Source organism: Rhinatrema bivittatum, chromosome 6 (assembly GCF_901001135.1).
Source record: "Rhinatrema bivittatum chromosome 6, aRhiBiv1.1, whole genome shotgun sequence".
NCBI classification, from domain to species: Eukaryota; Metazoa; Chordata; class Amphibia; order Gymnophiona; family Rhinatrematidae; genus Rhinatrema; species Rhinatrema bivittatum.
Window position 1 is genome coordinate 326,461,239 of NC_042620.1, and position 16,563 is coordinate 326,477,801.

The 16,563-nt window shown below is 46.0% G+C and overlaps 1 protein-coding gene across 1 annotated transcript in view; it reads left to right on the plus strand.

Annotated features, from left to right (window-relative positions):
• The first annotated feature begins 390 nt into the window (after positions 1–390).
• Positions 391–16,563, plus strand: part of PAK3 (p21 (RAC1) activated kinase 3) — a 295,456-nt gene continuing 279,283 nt past the window's right edge. Inside the window, exon 1 of the mRNA XM_029607628.1 lies at positions 391–958. The gene's annotated coding sequence lies outside the window, so the exon portion shown is untranslated. The remainder of the gene's footprint in view (positions 959–16,563) is intronic.

Sequence of the window (16,563 nt, forward strand, 5' to 3'; positions counted from 1 at the left end):
GAGAGAACACCTGGGGGCCTACTCTGTCAAAAACCGCAAGCTGCATGGAAGATGGGATGGTATAGCTTACACACGAATAAGAAGCTGGAATTCTAATATCCGTTTAAACTCCAACTTTAGTCACAACTGGAAGTTATAATGAAACAAAAGAAGTTCCATGCAGAACTAATGAAGTCTGTACAGATAAATGGATCACAAAAATACCCATCTGAATCCTGCTGGACACCCCCTTCCCGCACGTCCTGGCCATATGGTATGGACAGAACATCAATCACCCCCTCCTCTGTTCACTTTCCTTCCTTTCTTCCTAAGTAGGTGGAAACCGGGGGCCAGCCCGATCCAGCACTGAGGCTGGAAGTGAGAGGCGCTCTCGGAGTAAGTGAGACTATCCAAGAGCAGGGGATAGAGCTGAGAGCCTTGCAGGAAAGCGGCACAGAAGTGCTCGGGCAGTGCGCTTTCTGCAGCTGCTTAGAAGCAGGCTTGGAATGTGAAAGCGGATTCTGACCTTCCAAACCTGCGAATCCGAATCAGCGCTGGCTGAGGGAGCAGCCTCTCTTATTCTGCACCACTGAAGGATTTATTTCATGGGCTTTGGAAGGTGGAAATCAGTTGCCACTGGAGGAAAGGTGTGCGATTCGCCAGCAGTTGCCGTGGTAAAGCCTAGGCTGGCGCATTAAATGCACTCAAGCGGCAGCGGAGGAGCCGCCGTGCAGAGGGCTCCGTGTGCATGGCCAGCCCGGACGGCAGGTCTCGCTGCTCAGCTGGGCTCGGCTCTCGGGGACTGCGGGAGGAAAGGTTCACTTCCGTCTGGCGGCAGGAACAAGAAGAAGAAGAAGAAGCCGGAGGATCTATTCTAATACAGACCCCCCCCCCCCTCGGGGGAGCGAGCCCGGATCTGGCGCCCTGAGCTCGCGGCGGCCTCCGACGACGAACAAAGAGGAGCCGGGGGCGACCCAAGGTAGGCGCGCACGAGGCTCGGCGCCCCCCACCCGAGAAGGCTGCACCTCGCTGCATTATTTCAGACGCCCTGGCCTCTCGTATTTTGGTTTCGTCTGTCTTTCCTTCCTGCGCGGGCAGCCCTGATCCTGGAGAGCTCGGGGCTTCTTGCTGGCCTGGGGGGGGGCACAGCTTTCCTGCCCCTGCAATGAATCCGTAAGCGTCTTTCTGTTGTAGCCGCCATTCATCCCCCTCCCCCCCCAGCTTCTCGGTGCGTAAGGCGCCCACGGGCGGGAAGGGGGAGGGCTGTTGTTTTATTAATGAAACCCTTTCCCGGCCAATCAGGAGCCGGCCCTCGGCGAGCAGCTGTGCTGTCACGCGGGGCCCAGATGGGCACCGAGAGGGCGCGAGCCCCCTCCCCGTCACCTCGCGCCGCTCCTTTGTGTCTCCCTCTCGGAGCGGTTTGCAAGGCGAGTGCATGCCCTGGCTGCTAATTTACACCTCCGGCTAGGGCGGGAAAAGCCTTGCAAAAAAAAAAAAATATGGAAGCTCGGTGTTGCCTGGGCGATATCTAATGGCAATAATTAGATTCATGACTTTATCATCATTCATTCTTCTGAACGAGGAATGAATGGGCGAGTAAGGCAAAATAATGAGCAATTATCTTTTTAAATACTCGTTACTGTGTGGCATTATGTAAGACTGTAAACTACGTTTCTCAAGGCCTCTTCTCTCCCCCCCCCCCCCCTCAAAGGCCATGATTAATCCATTTCATTTTTTAAACACTTCCCTGCCCCATTCCTCCAGGGAGTTTGATATTTTTCAAAACGGGGTTTGTGCGTTTGGGATAAAATTGTTCGGTTTTTTTATTTTTAATAATGAGTTTTCTCAGCTTCCTGTGTAAGTGGCCCAGTCCTGTGGCTAAATGACCCGAGGCGCCAGGAAGTCATTAAACAGCCGTACCAGATGTTCTCCTTCTCCATGGTACTGGTGAACATGGCAGGACACCGTGAAGGAACCCCCTGATTAGGGTTTGGCTTGAGTGCCAGAACAGATAGGGTTATAAAGGTTTGCAATGCCGCGGCTCTTGATGCATGGGCAGCTGCATTGGGTATGTACCCACATTAGGAGCTTCTTTAATGTGGGTGACTGATTACGTTTGAATCGCTCTTCTCTTTGTAGCACCCTTTGTTTGCAGGGGTTTAATGCTGGGGTTTTGTTCTAGGTGGCAGCTTTCAAGATTAGCTCAGCTTCTCTGGCCCATTGTTTCTCAAATCGGTTCTGGAGGACCCCTAGTCAGTCTCATTTTTCAGGATATGGTATTAATAATGAATATGAATGAGAGAGATTTGCATGCATTGCATCCATTACATGCAAATCTTTCTTATGAATATTCAGGATGGATATTCTGTAAACTGGTCTGACTGTGGGAGATGAGGTGGGGGATCTGGCTTGAGAGACATTGCTCTGGCCTAATCTGAGGTGCAGCCTAATGTAATGCAACTAATTGTTTAATGGAAACTAGAGCATGATCCTCCTAAAAAGGTCTGCAGAAAGTCTTATTTGCTCTTTCAGATAATAGAAGGACCAGGGGGCAATCCATGAAGTTAGCAAGTAGCACATTTAAGACTAATCGGAGAAAATTCTTTTTCACTCAACGCACAATAAAGCTCTGGAATTTGTTGCCAGAGGATGTGGTTAGTGTAGTTAGTGTAGCTGGGTTTAAAAAAGGATTGGATAAGTTCTTGGAGGAGAAGTCCATTAACGGCTATTAATCAAGTTTACTTAGGGAATAGCCACTGCTATTAATTGCATCAGTAGCATGGGATCTTCTTAATGTTTTGGCTACTTGCCAGGTGCTTGTGACTTGGATTGGCCACTGTTGGAAACAGGATGCTGGGCTTGATGGCATAAAAAGTTTGAGTGTGTGGTGGGTTTTATTAGTTAATGTAGATTAAAGCTCGGGGGGAGCACCAATTGCATTTTGTGAATGTTTACGCCTCTCACTGCACCTGCAGGTCTGCTGTGGGGTAATAGCAGATGGCTGTGGGGTAGGGGAAGGGGAATACCGCTGTGCTATGGTGGGATAGTATGGATTGGAAGGGTTGAGAGGGGGGAAATGTAGGGGCTGATATAGTGGTTAGGGGCTGCTATGGTGTGGGGGAGATTTCTGAAGAAGGGGGGTATAGAAGTGATCTAATTTAAATACAATATGTCACTGAATGTAAAATGCCTAAGTAATCCTTGTAAAAGACAAATCTGAGATTCAGGATTTGGGGGGCTTCCATTATACGTCTGCAAGAAACCCATTATAAAATACGGTGGGAGCACCTTTTGGCTTGGCCCAATTTCTCTTTTAGGTTCTTTGAGAAATATGCGGGAGTAGGGATTTTCATTTCGTAGGGATTTTGAATGTCTCATCAAGTAGTTATGCAGACCCTAACCTAAAGGAAGGTTTCTCGTGGTGAAATCTGAATCTGGAGGGGCAGTGTATTCCTTGATAAATGTATATGTCCCTAATACGAAGCAGGGTCCCTTTCTTTTTTTTTTTTTCTACTTTAGATGAGATCTTGAATCTGAAAGGGGAGGGTCATTTAATAATTGCTGGAGATTTCAGTTTGACCCTGTCACCACAGCTGGATAAGACAGAGAGGAATGGCTTGGGTACTAATAAGCACAGAGCTAACCTCAAACCATTAATGAAGAAATGGGATCCTATTGATGCTTGGAGGGAATCGCTCCCCTTCTGTAGGGAATTATTCATTTTATTCAAACCCTCATGATACTCACGTATTGCCTTTTTCTTCGTGGACAAGGCAGTGATTAATCGGGTTTCTCGTACTGATATTGGATTAATCACATGGTCTGACCAAGCCCTTATGTCGCTAGATTTATAGTTTAAGAAACCGGACACTGGAATAAGGTATTGGCAGATGACAACTTTTGCTCTCAGCAGAAGACATTAGAGATTACACTGGTAATAATGACATGAGGGACATGTTTAAAAGCCGTCATCCGCGGGAGCTTGATATCCAGGGCAGCTTTTAAAAAGCAAGAGAAAAAAGAGTTGAAAAAGAAGCTGCAAGTTGGACTGGCAGCTTTAGAAGTGCTCCATAAACAAACATTATGTTAAAATGCAGAGGGCTGGAGATGCCTTATGTTCCTTACAACTTGATAATATTACTTTACAACCAAACTTGGTTAATGAAGAGTGAAAGAGAGGAGCAACAAAGCTAGTAAGGCTTTTGGCTCACAAGTTAAAAAAAAAAAGTATATCTAAAAGCCAAATTACTAATATCAAAAGTAAGCATGGCTCTATTTTGATCTCCTCTGCTGATATTAGGCCAAGGTTTATGCAATTTTATGGTGAGCTATATGGTTCAGATCTTTCTGTAACAGTCAGATAGATCGTTACTCCATCTCCCAAGTATATCTGAAGAAGTAATTTTTTGATAAAGAAACGTCTTTTGAGCTTCTGCAGGTGATTAAAGCTCTGGGATTGGATGGCTTTCTGGCTCAGTGTTACAAAAGGTTTTCATCTGAATTGATGCCTTATTTATTTGGCAATGTTTAGTTCTCTTGGAATGGGCAATTCCTTAGTACCTGAGGAAAATGAAACAGGTATTACTATCCTGGCCAAACCTGGCCTGACCTGACTTTATGCGGGTCATATAGTCCTATATCGTTGCTTATCGTGGACCAAGACTGTAGCAAAAGTTCTGGCTGAACAGGGTAATGTCTAGGTTGGTACATCCTGATCAGGCCGGTTTTATTCCGGGCAGAATGGCGGCAGACAATATGCGTAAAATCATTAATCTCATCTGGTGGATGAGGAAGGCGCATATTCCCGCTGTTTTGCTTTTGGTGGATGCTGGGAAGACCTTCGCCATGGTGCATTGGCCCTTTTTTTATTTCGCACCTTGGATAAAATGAACTTTGGGTACATCAGCTTTATAGTAATCAGAGGGCTCGCGTTAAGGTTAATGGTACCTACTCTGACCTTTTCACAATACAGCGTGGAACTAGACAGGGAGGTCCACTATCTCCTCTCTTATTTGCTTTATTTTTGGAACCCCTGGTGATAAAAATACATAATTCAGTTAATATTTCTGCAGCTTCGCTAGGTAATGTTGATTACAAATTGGAAACCTCATTCACTGGTGGGGGCAGTTGATGAATTTGAGTGAATTCAGTAAAGTTTCTAGATTTAAACTAAATCTGGATAAGTCAGAACTGCTCGATCTTACTGTTCTGGTGGATCAGCTTTCTTAGTTTTAAAAAAAACCCAACAATTTTCTCTCGTATATAGGCTAATAAGAAAACTAAATATTTGGATCTTCATGTTAGTAATTGTTTGTTTAGATGAGCTGTATGAGTTGAATTATTCCCCATTGATAAAAAATATATTTCGTGATTTAGAGGCATGGTCGGAGTTCTTGTTGTCATGGTTGGGCAGGATTGCGACCATAAAAATGAACATTTTACTCTGGATATGCTATTTTTTTTTTGTCTCTTCCAATACACATTTGTATTGCTTTACTTAAAAAGTGGCAAAAACCTATTTTTGCTTTCATTTGAAAGTATAGGCCTCCCAGGGTTGCTAGGCGTGTAAACTTTAGGCCTAAATTGAGAGTTGGTTTTGGAAGTCTCCCATCTTAGTATTTTCTAGCTGCTCAAATGCATGCTATCTTAGACTGGAATAGAAAAGGTGAACAGAAATTGTGGGTGAAGCTGGAACAGGTTTGGCTGGTGATATGCCACTATGAGCAACAGATTGATTTCTTGTCTCCGACTATGGGTAACACTTTAAGTTTATGGAAGCAATGGCAGCAAATGGGTAAGAGACACTATTTCTTTAATTCGTCAATAAATTATAATAGTGACTTTCCAGCGGGTTTGAATCTACACTTTTTTTTAGAGATTGGGTGGAGAAAGGAATTCTAAGATTGGGACAGGTATGCGGGGAGGGGAAAAGTTAGATCAGACATTGAATGAAAGATATAATTTAGGGTGTAATGATATATTTCAATATTTACAAATCTGGCATTTTATGAAAGCAGAGAGAGCTGGGGAGGATCTTCTTTTAGGTAAGACACAGTTCGAGCATTGGTGCAACCATGCAGATAAAATGAAGGGTATGATAACCAATATATATGGCTTCCTCAATAAAGAGACCCTGGAAGAGAGGAGGTGCAGGGGAGATATGATACAGACTTTCAGATATCTGAAAGGTTTTACTGATGCACATTTGATAAACCTCCGTTGGAAAGAAATCAGTAGAACTAGGGGTCATGAAATGAAACTCCATGGAGGAAGACTCAGAACCAACGTCAGGAAATATTTCTTTACGGAGAGGGTGGTGGATGCCCTTTCGGAGGAGGTGGTGAAGACAAAAACAGTGAAAGACAAAGGGACATGGGATAAACACTGTGGATCCCTAAAGGCCAGAGGAAGGAAATGAGGAAAAGAGCGCATGGGGGTAACTTGCTGGTGTGCCGGTTACTACCCTTAACCTATAAGCCTGATACTTGTGATGTGACTGCAACATTGCTCTCTGCTTCAACAGCGACCGATAAAGGGGAATTGGACTCAGACAGAAACCACCAAGGGCCCTGTCTGTAACAGTTTGGGAAAATAAGTATTGGGGGGGGGGGGGGGGGTAACTGCAAGTCAGATGCCACCCCTTGATACCTTTATGGGGGAGACCCGTGTGGCACGGCTGGTGCTACCATAAGCTTGCTGGGCAGACTGGATGGACTATTTGGTCCTTTTCTGCCGTTATTTCTATGATGGATATCTTCGCACTAGTAGTTTTAATTTTATGATAGATTGTGAATATCATACCTTGATAGGTGTGGCTAAAAATATTACGCTGTCTCTCTTATCCCTATTTTCCTTATCTATGTACATTTGCGGATTGGTTTCTCTTACTTGACTGGGTTCATTGAGGATTTAGTTGGCTCTAGAGATTTTATTTGGCGTATGCTTGCTATCACTGTGTCACACCTGTTACCATATCGTGGGGAGTGAGATATTATAAAGGAATGTGAAAGGGCATATTAACATTCTTCATCTATGTATTTAAAAAGTGGATGCTCAATATTCTATACTTGGGCTTATACTCTTGTTTTTTGTTTTTTTTTGATTGGTGGTGGTGTAATAAAAATTACAATTTACAAAAAAAAGCACTACTCGTCTCCAACCAATAGGAAGGAGGGTGGATAGTGCTTGTTGGTGTGAGGCTGAAATGTGAGTCTTGGGGTCGTCACTCTGATTTTTCCTACCCAGAGATGGCCCTAGATTATAGGAATCCTTACAGACTAGAGATGGTTACAAAAAAACGCACTGATGCTACAGAAAAAAGTTGTTGAGTTTTAATGATAGGGGGATGTAGCAATGTTAGTTATTTTTTTTTCCTCCACTTAATTTTGACTACATTTGAGTCTGTGCATTAAGAACGGATGCATTTTGTTTGAATTAATTCTGTTGTCGTAGTAATGTCAGTTTTGTTGTCTTGTAGTAAGCAAAACAACCTTTTGCATGCAACTTCATGAAGATTTAACGTAAAATCTTGTAGATAATGTTATGTTTACTTGTTCCTGTTAATCATTCTTAGTAATTAATGCCTTCAGTTTGCATATTCACTGGAAGTATCAAAGAAAATACTTTTTGATTTGTGTTACATATGATTATATCTTAAACCTGTTGCTGTCATGTAGATTCACTTATATTGTTTTTGTTATATTTATCTCGTCTTAATTTGATAAGTACAATAATTGTTTTTAGCATTATGTCAGTGACTCAGGTTGTTGCAATTATATGTGTATATATATGATACATTTGTTTTCTGTATTAAATACGTTTATTACACAGAAATATATATACCGGGTAAATATATATGTGTATAAAAGTTAAAAAGAAATTCTTCAAAGTTTTATAATAGGAAATTATCTGAAGTACACACACACTACCTAAATTAATAAGTTGTTTTTATTATGCTGTCAGATAAAATTGGAGCATGAATCCTGTGTACCAGTGCCCAAGAATCAAGTTGCCAAGGAAAGATTCCCTTCCTAATTCTTACATTCTCTATGGAAAATTTAAATATTGACTTGAAAAATAGACTTAAGGTTCAGAACTTATGTTGTTGTAGTTTTAGAAGGAAATAAATAGCATGAAGATGTGAATCTTTTTTTATTTTATAGCAAATGCAAGAGATCTCTTTAAGGGCCTTTGCAAGTGTTGGCAGGAATCTGTGCAGAGTGCGAGTGAGCTCAGGCAGCGGGACAGAAGATCAAAGCATTGAGTTGTTGTGATAGAATATGGAAACGTTTTTTATTTGTTTAGTCCCAGTCCTCAGGGACCACCTGTTCAGCCAAGTTTTCAGGATATACACCACAAATATGCTTAATGTCAATTTGCTTAGGTGGAAGCGGTGTATTCATTGTGGATATCCTGAGAACTTGAGTGGCTCGGGGTTCCTGAGAAACTGGACTGGGAACCACTTGTTCATCATTTTGTGATTCTATATGTGCTATAAGTGTTATAAGCACCAATAAACATGACCTATTGAGCATATTTACTGGTACGCATTACACTTGCATCATATACAGAATCAATTAATCTGATTAGCTAATGTTGAAATGCAATGATCTATTGCTTTAGAATTTTTAACATCCCTTAAACCAGTGGTGCGCAAATTTAGTATTTGAGGGACTTTTTCTCCACACAGACCCCCACTCCAGCCAGTCAGGCTTTTGAGATATCCCTAACTAATATGCATGAGAGAGGTTTGAATGCACTGCCTTAGTTAAGGATGTCTGGTTGCAACTCATGAACTTAAACTATCAAACGGGAGCAAATTACTCCACAGAAGATGACTTTCAGAGTTGTTTGCCTCCATTGGTTTAATGATGCCTCTTTCTCTCTTGGGTTGTTGTCACTCTTGAGGAAGTAGACAATAAGAGGAACGATGTAAATAAGCCTGAGGAGTATTCATGTGCTTGTTGGCCAAGATTCAGTGCAAAGAAGTGCAGAGTCATGCGTTTAGGAAGCAGAAATCTGAGGGAGTAGTATGTGATGGGTGGTGAGAAGCTGATATGGCCCAGTCGGGTGAGAGACCTCAAAGTGATTATTTCTGATTTTCAAGGTTCCAGATCACTGCAACAGGGCGGTGACTGGAACTAGAGGAATAATTAGGGCACAAGGAGAAAGGTATAGCAGTAGAAAAATGGAGGTGTTAATGCTTCTCAACAGGTCATTGGTGAGACCTCATCTGGAGCGGACTCACAATGTCAGACCGGCCTGGGCATTCGCTGCCCAGGCCGGCCCAGGACATGTCACGTGGTCTGTCGAGCGTGGCTCTGTCACAGCCGTGCACGGCAGACCACGTAACTGGAGCGATTGGCCCACCGGGGGATGCCCGATCCCCCGATGGGCCAATCCGTCCCTGGTCCCAACCCCATTCTGCTAATTTCTCTACTGCTTTGGAAGAGCAAGGTCACCTGAAAGAGGGCATTACCTTGGTGTGGCAGGAAGTGATCCTTTTGCCCTTGCACCGAGGGTGTGTGTCCAGGGATGTGTTCTCAGGAGGGAAGGGTTAGCACTTCCATTGCGACTGGCGATTTGATCATTAGAAATATAGATAGCTGGGTGGCTTATGGATGTGAGAATCACTTGGCTACTTATCTGTCTGATACGAAGGGAACAGACCACATGAATCACCTAGATAGGATTTTAGAGAGTCCTAAAGAGGAGCTGGCTGTCATTGAGCATGTGGGTGTGAGCATCATAGGTGCAGAATGGAAGTTCTGAAAGCCAAATTTAGGCTTTTAGATAGGAATTGAAATTATTTTATTTATTATTTATACCAACATTCGATTTGAGATATCACATCGGTTTACATTCAGGTACTGTAGGTATTTCCCTATCCCCAGAGGGCTTACAATCTAAGTTTTGTACCTGAAATCTAAAACCTCCAGGTTTGCAATCTCCAGAAATGCTCCTCATGAGAGGTCTTGAACGAGTAGATGTGACTCGGTTATTTACACTTTCGACTAGGGGGCATTCCATGAAGTCAGCATGGGGCACATTTAAGACTAATCTGAGAAAATTCCTTTTCACTCAATGCACAATTAAGCTCTGGAATTTGTTGCCAGAGGATGTGGTTAGTGCAGTTAGTGTAGCTGGGTTCAAAAAATGTTTGCATAAGTTCTTGGGGGAGAAGTCCATTATCTGCTATTAATTAAGTTGACTTAGAAAATAGCCACTACTACTATTACTAGCAATGGTTACATGGAATAGACACTGGGGTAGATTTTCAAACCACGCGATTTGGCGTACTTTTGCTGGCGCATCAGGCGCAAGCAAAAGTACGCGGGATTTTAGTAGATACGCGCGTATCCGCTAAAATCCTGGATTGACGCGCGCAAGGCTATCGATTCCGTATAGCCGGCGCGTGCCGAGCCGCGCAGCCTACCCCCGTTCCCTCCGAGGCCGCTCTGAAATCGGAGCGGCCTCGGAGGGAATCCTCTAACACCCTCCCCTCCCCTTCCCCTCCCTTCCTCTACCTAACCCACCCCCCCCCACCTTTGTTGGGGGATTTACGCCTCCCAGAGGGAGAAGTAAATCCCCCCAGTGGGCCGCTGGTGCGCCGAGTCGCAACCCGGGGGCGGATCCGGAGGGCACGGCCACGCCCCCGGACCGCCCCGGGCCGTAACCACGCCCCCGGGCCCGCCCCCAAAACGCTGTGCGGATCGGGCCCGCCCCCGACATGCCCTCCTCGGAAAACCCCGGGACTTACGCGAGTCCCGGGGTCTGCGCGCGCGGCGCACCGGCGCGCAGAGCCCTGCTCGCCTAAATCCGGGCGGATTTAGGCGAGCAGGGCCCGCCCCCGACATGCCCTCCTCGGAAAACCCCGGGACTTACGCGAGTCCCGGGGTCTGCGCGCGTGGCGCACCAGCGCGCAGGGCCCTGCTCGCCTAAATCCGCCGGATTTAGGCGAGCAGGGCCCGCCCCCGACATGCCCTCCTCGGAAAACCCCGGGACTTACGCGAGTCCCGGGGTCTGCGCGCGTGGCGCACCGGCGCGCAGGGCCCTGCTCGCCTAAATCCGCCGGATTTAGGCGGTTTTAGGCGAGCAGGGCTCTGAAAATCCGCCCCTTAGTGTTTGGGTAATTGCCAGGTTCTTATGGCCTGGATTGGCCACTGTTGGAAACAGGATGCTGGGCTTGATGTATGGCATGTTCTTATGTTCTTATAGTTACCAGAAGTAGCAAGGCTGTTACCTGTCCATCCAGCCCTCCAGGTCTCTGTGGCTTTCCTGGATTTTGCCCAGCCAGTAAATGAACCTGGGTGGCATCGACTGCGTTGGTTTCTGGTTCAGAGAGAGAGAGAATAAAAGTTAGCTCACATTTCTGTGGCTATTGTTAGTCTTTGGTGCTATGCTAACAAGGTCCCAGACGTGGTGATCCACTCCAGATCCAGCAGACTCAAGTCCAGGGCTCCTACACCTGGAAACAGTCCTGGATCATCCTGGCACAGTACCATAGCCCAAATTAACACCAGAGGTGTGAGTTAGTGCCTTGGTGAAAGGTGGAGAAAAGTTGTGATATAATCAGGGATAGTTAACGTTGCTTTTTGATTGGCTAATAGTGTTTAATATAATTTTTGTACTGAGACTACAACCTAGGGTGACATGATACTGTCTGGCAAATCACAATGTGATTTTTGTCAGTCACTTTATGAATGTAATTAACCTAACATGTCTTTTCTGCTAGCTTCTCATGATTGATTTTTCTTTTAATTTAATTTGCAGAGGAAATTATAATTTATAATCTAGATTTACATCTAGAGTGCCTCCCATATAAACAGGATCCTGTGTAAAAATGATTTGATTACAACTGGGGTGACCAACTCCAGTCCTCTAGAACCACAAAGAAGCCCAATTTTCAGAATATCCATAATGATTATGCATGAGAGAGATTTGCCTGCTCTGTCTCTTGCATATTCATTATGGAAATCCTGGACACCAGAGCTGTTGTGGTTCTGGAGGACTGGAGTTGGCCACCCCCTCCTGGATTGCAGTAGCACTTGGTGGCCAGGTGGAGCACTGGGTTCCATTACCAGGTCAGGTTTTCCAGTCCCTGAACTGGGAGGAGGGCGTCCCAGTCATCGCACAGCATTGATACCTAATGGCTAGATTTAGGTCCCACGGTCCACGGAAGGAGCCCTGGTGCTGACCTCCACTGCAGTGACCAGGCCAGACGAGTTGGTAGGGGGTGTAAAACGGCGGGGGGAGGGGACTCTCTGGATGGCTGCTAGTGAAGGCTCTCATGGTGCCAAAAGCTGGAGGGAACTGCTGTGCTCCCTAACCCCCTCCCCCCAAACCCGAATGGTTCTGCAGTGCAATAATCACCAAACAAGAGGCAAAAATGGCATTTATTTGTCACTCTGCTAAAGTTGTGACATCAGATTTGGCAGGGAAGCTCCTTAGACCTGAAGAAAATACAAATCAATAGTAAATGGCTCCTTTCAATGAAATTATTATTCAACCAAAGAAGTCCAGAACAGTATTCACCCTTCCTTTAACTGTGCCTGTCGAGGTTTACTCATGACTGGGGAAAACCTAAGCTCAGAACAAAACGAGGAGCCCCTCCAGCTCCTCGCCAGCCTTCCCTCTGCTGGCCCCGTCGCGGTAGAGTGCGATGGGATCCTCGCGCTGGCCTCGGCTTCGCTTCTGCTTTCCAGTCCCTCGGCAGAAGTGGCTTCTCCCGGCAACGTCCCATCTCTCCTGGGTGTTTGGCCAGCGCACGGCAGCTGCTCCTGGCGTGGTTACAGGTTCCTCCCTCTTGCAGAGGGCTGGGAATTGAGCAGGTGCCTCTCCTCTCTAGGCCAGGGCTCGCTCACAGCCACTGTGCTCGCTTTCTGAACTCCTAAGCCGCCCCCCTGGACACAGCACCCTGCAGCAGGCTAGGGAGCTTGCAGGATGACTGCAAGGAGCTCGCTGAGCACCCATCTTCCACGCCTCTGAGCAGACGAGAGATACTTTGCAGCCTGGCCAGCCTAAGACTCCGAGAAGCCATTCTTCCCCTTGTTTTGCTTTATTTTTCTGTGTATAGTTGCTTTTGTCCCAGTATTTTTCTCCTGCTGCTTTTTTTGTGCTTCCAGCTCCTTCAAACCAGCCTTCAGTTGCAAATTCCCGGGTGTTTTTCCCTATTTTTATAACCTTTCCCAGGTCCAGCCATTGCTGTGACTGCTCTTGGCCACAAATCGCATCCCCCCCCCCTTCTGAAACCCGGTACCCGTGCACACTGAGGCCGGCCACTGAGCGGCGGGATGAGAGTTTCCCGCCAGGGGACGCGAGCCCTGCCTCCGCAGCATCCCCCCGGCACAGCTGGCCCGGGCAGCGAGAGCCGGGCCTTGAATCGCACCCGGGTCTCGCACACGTTCCGTGCAAAGGTTGGCAGTAATTCATGCCAGCACCCATAAAATGTCCGGCCTCCAGGGAGCAGGGTGCTACTGCAGCATTGACCCCTGGTGGCTGTAGCCGAGGGGAGGCAGCTCGTAAAGCCCAGACAAGTCATTCTGGAGGAAAGGGAGAGCAAAATGCAAGACAAGTCGTCCTGTAATGCTTTGATATTTATAGATAGACAGAGAATGGGAGAAAAGCCTTAGTGAATCGGACCTCAAGTTCTCTGCAGGACTGGATCCACCATTCCTCTCGCTGTTTCTACTTGACTGGAAAGTGGTTGACCTTAGGGCTATCAGGGACTTGTCCTCATTCGTGTTTCTATAGGAACAGTCTGTATAATTATCAATTATTTTCCACTCTCTAATTCACTATACCATGAAGGGGGGGCATACAGGAGAAAACCCTAGAACACTTTAAAGGACTGGGTGCAGAGATCTGGCCCAATCTACCTTAAACCCAATACAGCAGGGAATCCTGGTCCAGGTGGAGGTATCGATGAGAGGAATATAACTAGCCAGACCCAGGGGAAAGAAGGAAGCCTGGAGAAAGAGAGCACTTCTGAACTGTAAATTAGATTACTGCATTTGTTTTTGTGAACTGTGAAGGAAAGCAGAGCTGCTTTGTTTTGGGGGTTTTTTTTAGCATTAATAAGGACATTTTATGAGAGAGTTGCCAGATTCCAGCCTGAATCTGTTCTCTGGCTACACCAGTACCGCTCACGGTGTCCACCACTACTTTGTATAGAAGGGTTTGGCGTGGAGATATTCAGAACTGTATTCGCCCCACTGCACATCCACTCTGATGGAGAGCAGGGCTCTGTTGCTTGCATACTGAACGTCACTTTGCATCAGGAGAGACTGCTGCGGTTGCAGGGCGCAGGGCTTTTACCTCCAGGTCGGGTGGAAGGAGTGCAGTCGAGGCCTGCAGCTTCTCAGAAGGCAGTTGCGAGACGCCAGTAAGTAAATCCCACTGTCCATCCGCTTTTTGAGTAGTGTGCTCGGCAATCATTATTGACTTAGCAGCACTCAACATTTTAGTTGTGTTTATTGATTGAATAGTAAGCTGACAAGTGTCAACCTAAGCCAAAAACCCCTAGCCATGAATTTCACAGGTTTGCACAGCGTTACTAATAAATCTGGTTCTGTGTGTTTCAGAGGGCTGTGCTCAGTGCATTAGTTTATAAAGTATGTTGAAGTAGCACAGCCTTGGGACTTCTGAAGAGTGAACATCACACAGGGCATCTATTCTTTTAATTCTGAAACAAACTCAATAAATATTATGCTCCTTGGAACAGATGAAGCCCCCGGTGACTTGCACTAAAAAGTCCATGACAAACTATCCCAATCGATAATATGTTCTGGTTTCAAAGTTTAATAGTAGCCACATTATTAATTAAAAAAAAAAAGATACAGCAGATGCAGTGAGGAAAGAGATGAATGGCGGTGCTTTTCAGGAACTAGGAGGTGAATTATGGGCTTCACAATGCTCTGCCATTTACATAGAAGCATAGCCGATGAAATCAACCCAGTTCTCGGGACATACCCAGTCACGCGAGAAACCAGCATGCACTGCCTCCACTGTATGCATATCTAGCTCATGAATATTCATTATGGATATCCTGAAAACCGAAGTAGCTGAGTATGTTAGGAGGACTGGGTTGAGAATCGCTGAGAGAGAAGATTTATTGAAAGCTCCAATGACTAAACCACATCCCATCAACAAAACACACATGCACTCTCCGGCATCTGGATCCTGGGCCAATATTAGCTGGAAGAGACCTGTGGGAAAACTGCCGCAGGTGACCCTAGCGCTGTGGGTTCTGCATGGGCCCACATTGCCCCTTCGTACAGCTGTAGAAACGGTGAGGAACGGTGCCGTGGATTCCCAGGCTAGGATGGCTGGTCTTCTTTGACGATGTTGCCCTCACATTGAGGTATGAAATTTAGGTTGTTCTTTGAAATCTACCCTAGAAATTTCTGCTTCAGGCTGAGCTTTGACCTCTAGGAAAGGCAGTGTGCGAGTTTCTTGTCGAGTACAGTCGCATCCTCTGGCCCTTTTCATCCAACGTGCAGAATGTAGCACCAGCAGCATCTCCTGTCATTGGTGTGGTCTTTCATTTTTTTTCACGAGTCTCTACGGATAAGGTTCTTGCAGAAGACAATGACCTTGAACGGTGCCACTTCTTCTATCACTGTCCTTGAATGGTGAAGGCTCCGGACCCACTACAGCTCTCCAAGATTTCTGGACTTGCAGCCTGTGGATATCTGCACGTTTTACCATGCAAATGAGAGAGGCTGAAGGCGTTCTCTGTGTGTGTGGAAACCCCACGTGAGAGCCTGCATGGGGTAAAGAGCAATGTGCCACATGGCACTGGATATTCAGACTGGTGATATATCGCAGCCTGGGGATTGAAAGACCAGACGTTTAGATGGGTAAATGAAAATATTTGTGTGTGTCTGTGTTTTTTTTTATTGTGTATTGGGCAGCATGTGAGCTTGATGTTTGCCTAAGGATATTTTCCTTCTCTCTGTATAAGAATGATTGGTACTAAAAGGTTTTAAACCTCATCTGAATGATGCTGCCCTCTTTGGCAGAAGTGAGACTGGGAGGTCCAGGGAACATGTGCTGGGGGGGGGGGGACGATCTGTGACCCATTCTTATGCTAATGAGACTGGGCGTTCAGGCACCACCTGCTGTCCCACGGGTCCGGGGCTTTATTAATGTCAGGCCATCCAGAACAGCGGCACAAGCCCCACCTGTCCCTTTACGTCCGATCAGAACTCTAATGAGACGGACGCCAAGAAAGTTGTCCCTTTTAATAACGCGCGCTCAATACGGATGAACCCAACGCACAAAACACAGCGGATAACCTGCAGGGCTGCAAGCCCTCCATTCCCTCCCCCCCGGTCCCCCACCAGCTTTCTTGGGCTGTGAACCGCTTGTACTGTCATCGGCCTTAGCAGGAAAGCAGCCACACAGTGTTAATGTTAATTTAAGCTAAAATAAAGCGAGGCAGAGGGTAAGATCAAGGAGCATGCGTAGAACGGACGGCAGATAAAAGGTTCTGAAAATGACCACCTTCGGTCAGGTAAGGACCTGAGAACGATAGCCCTTCCAGGACCACCCAGTGGGTCCTCCAGGTAATTGAAATCTCCT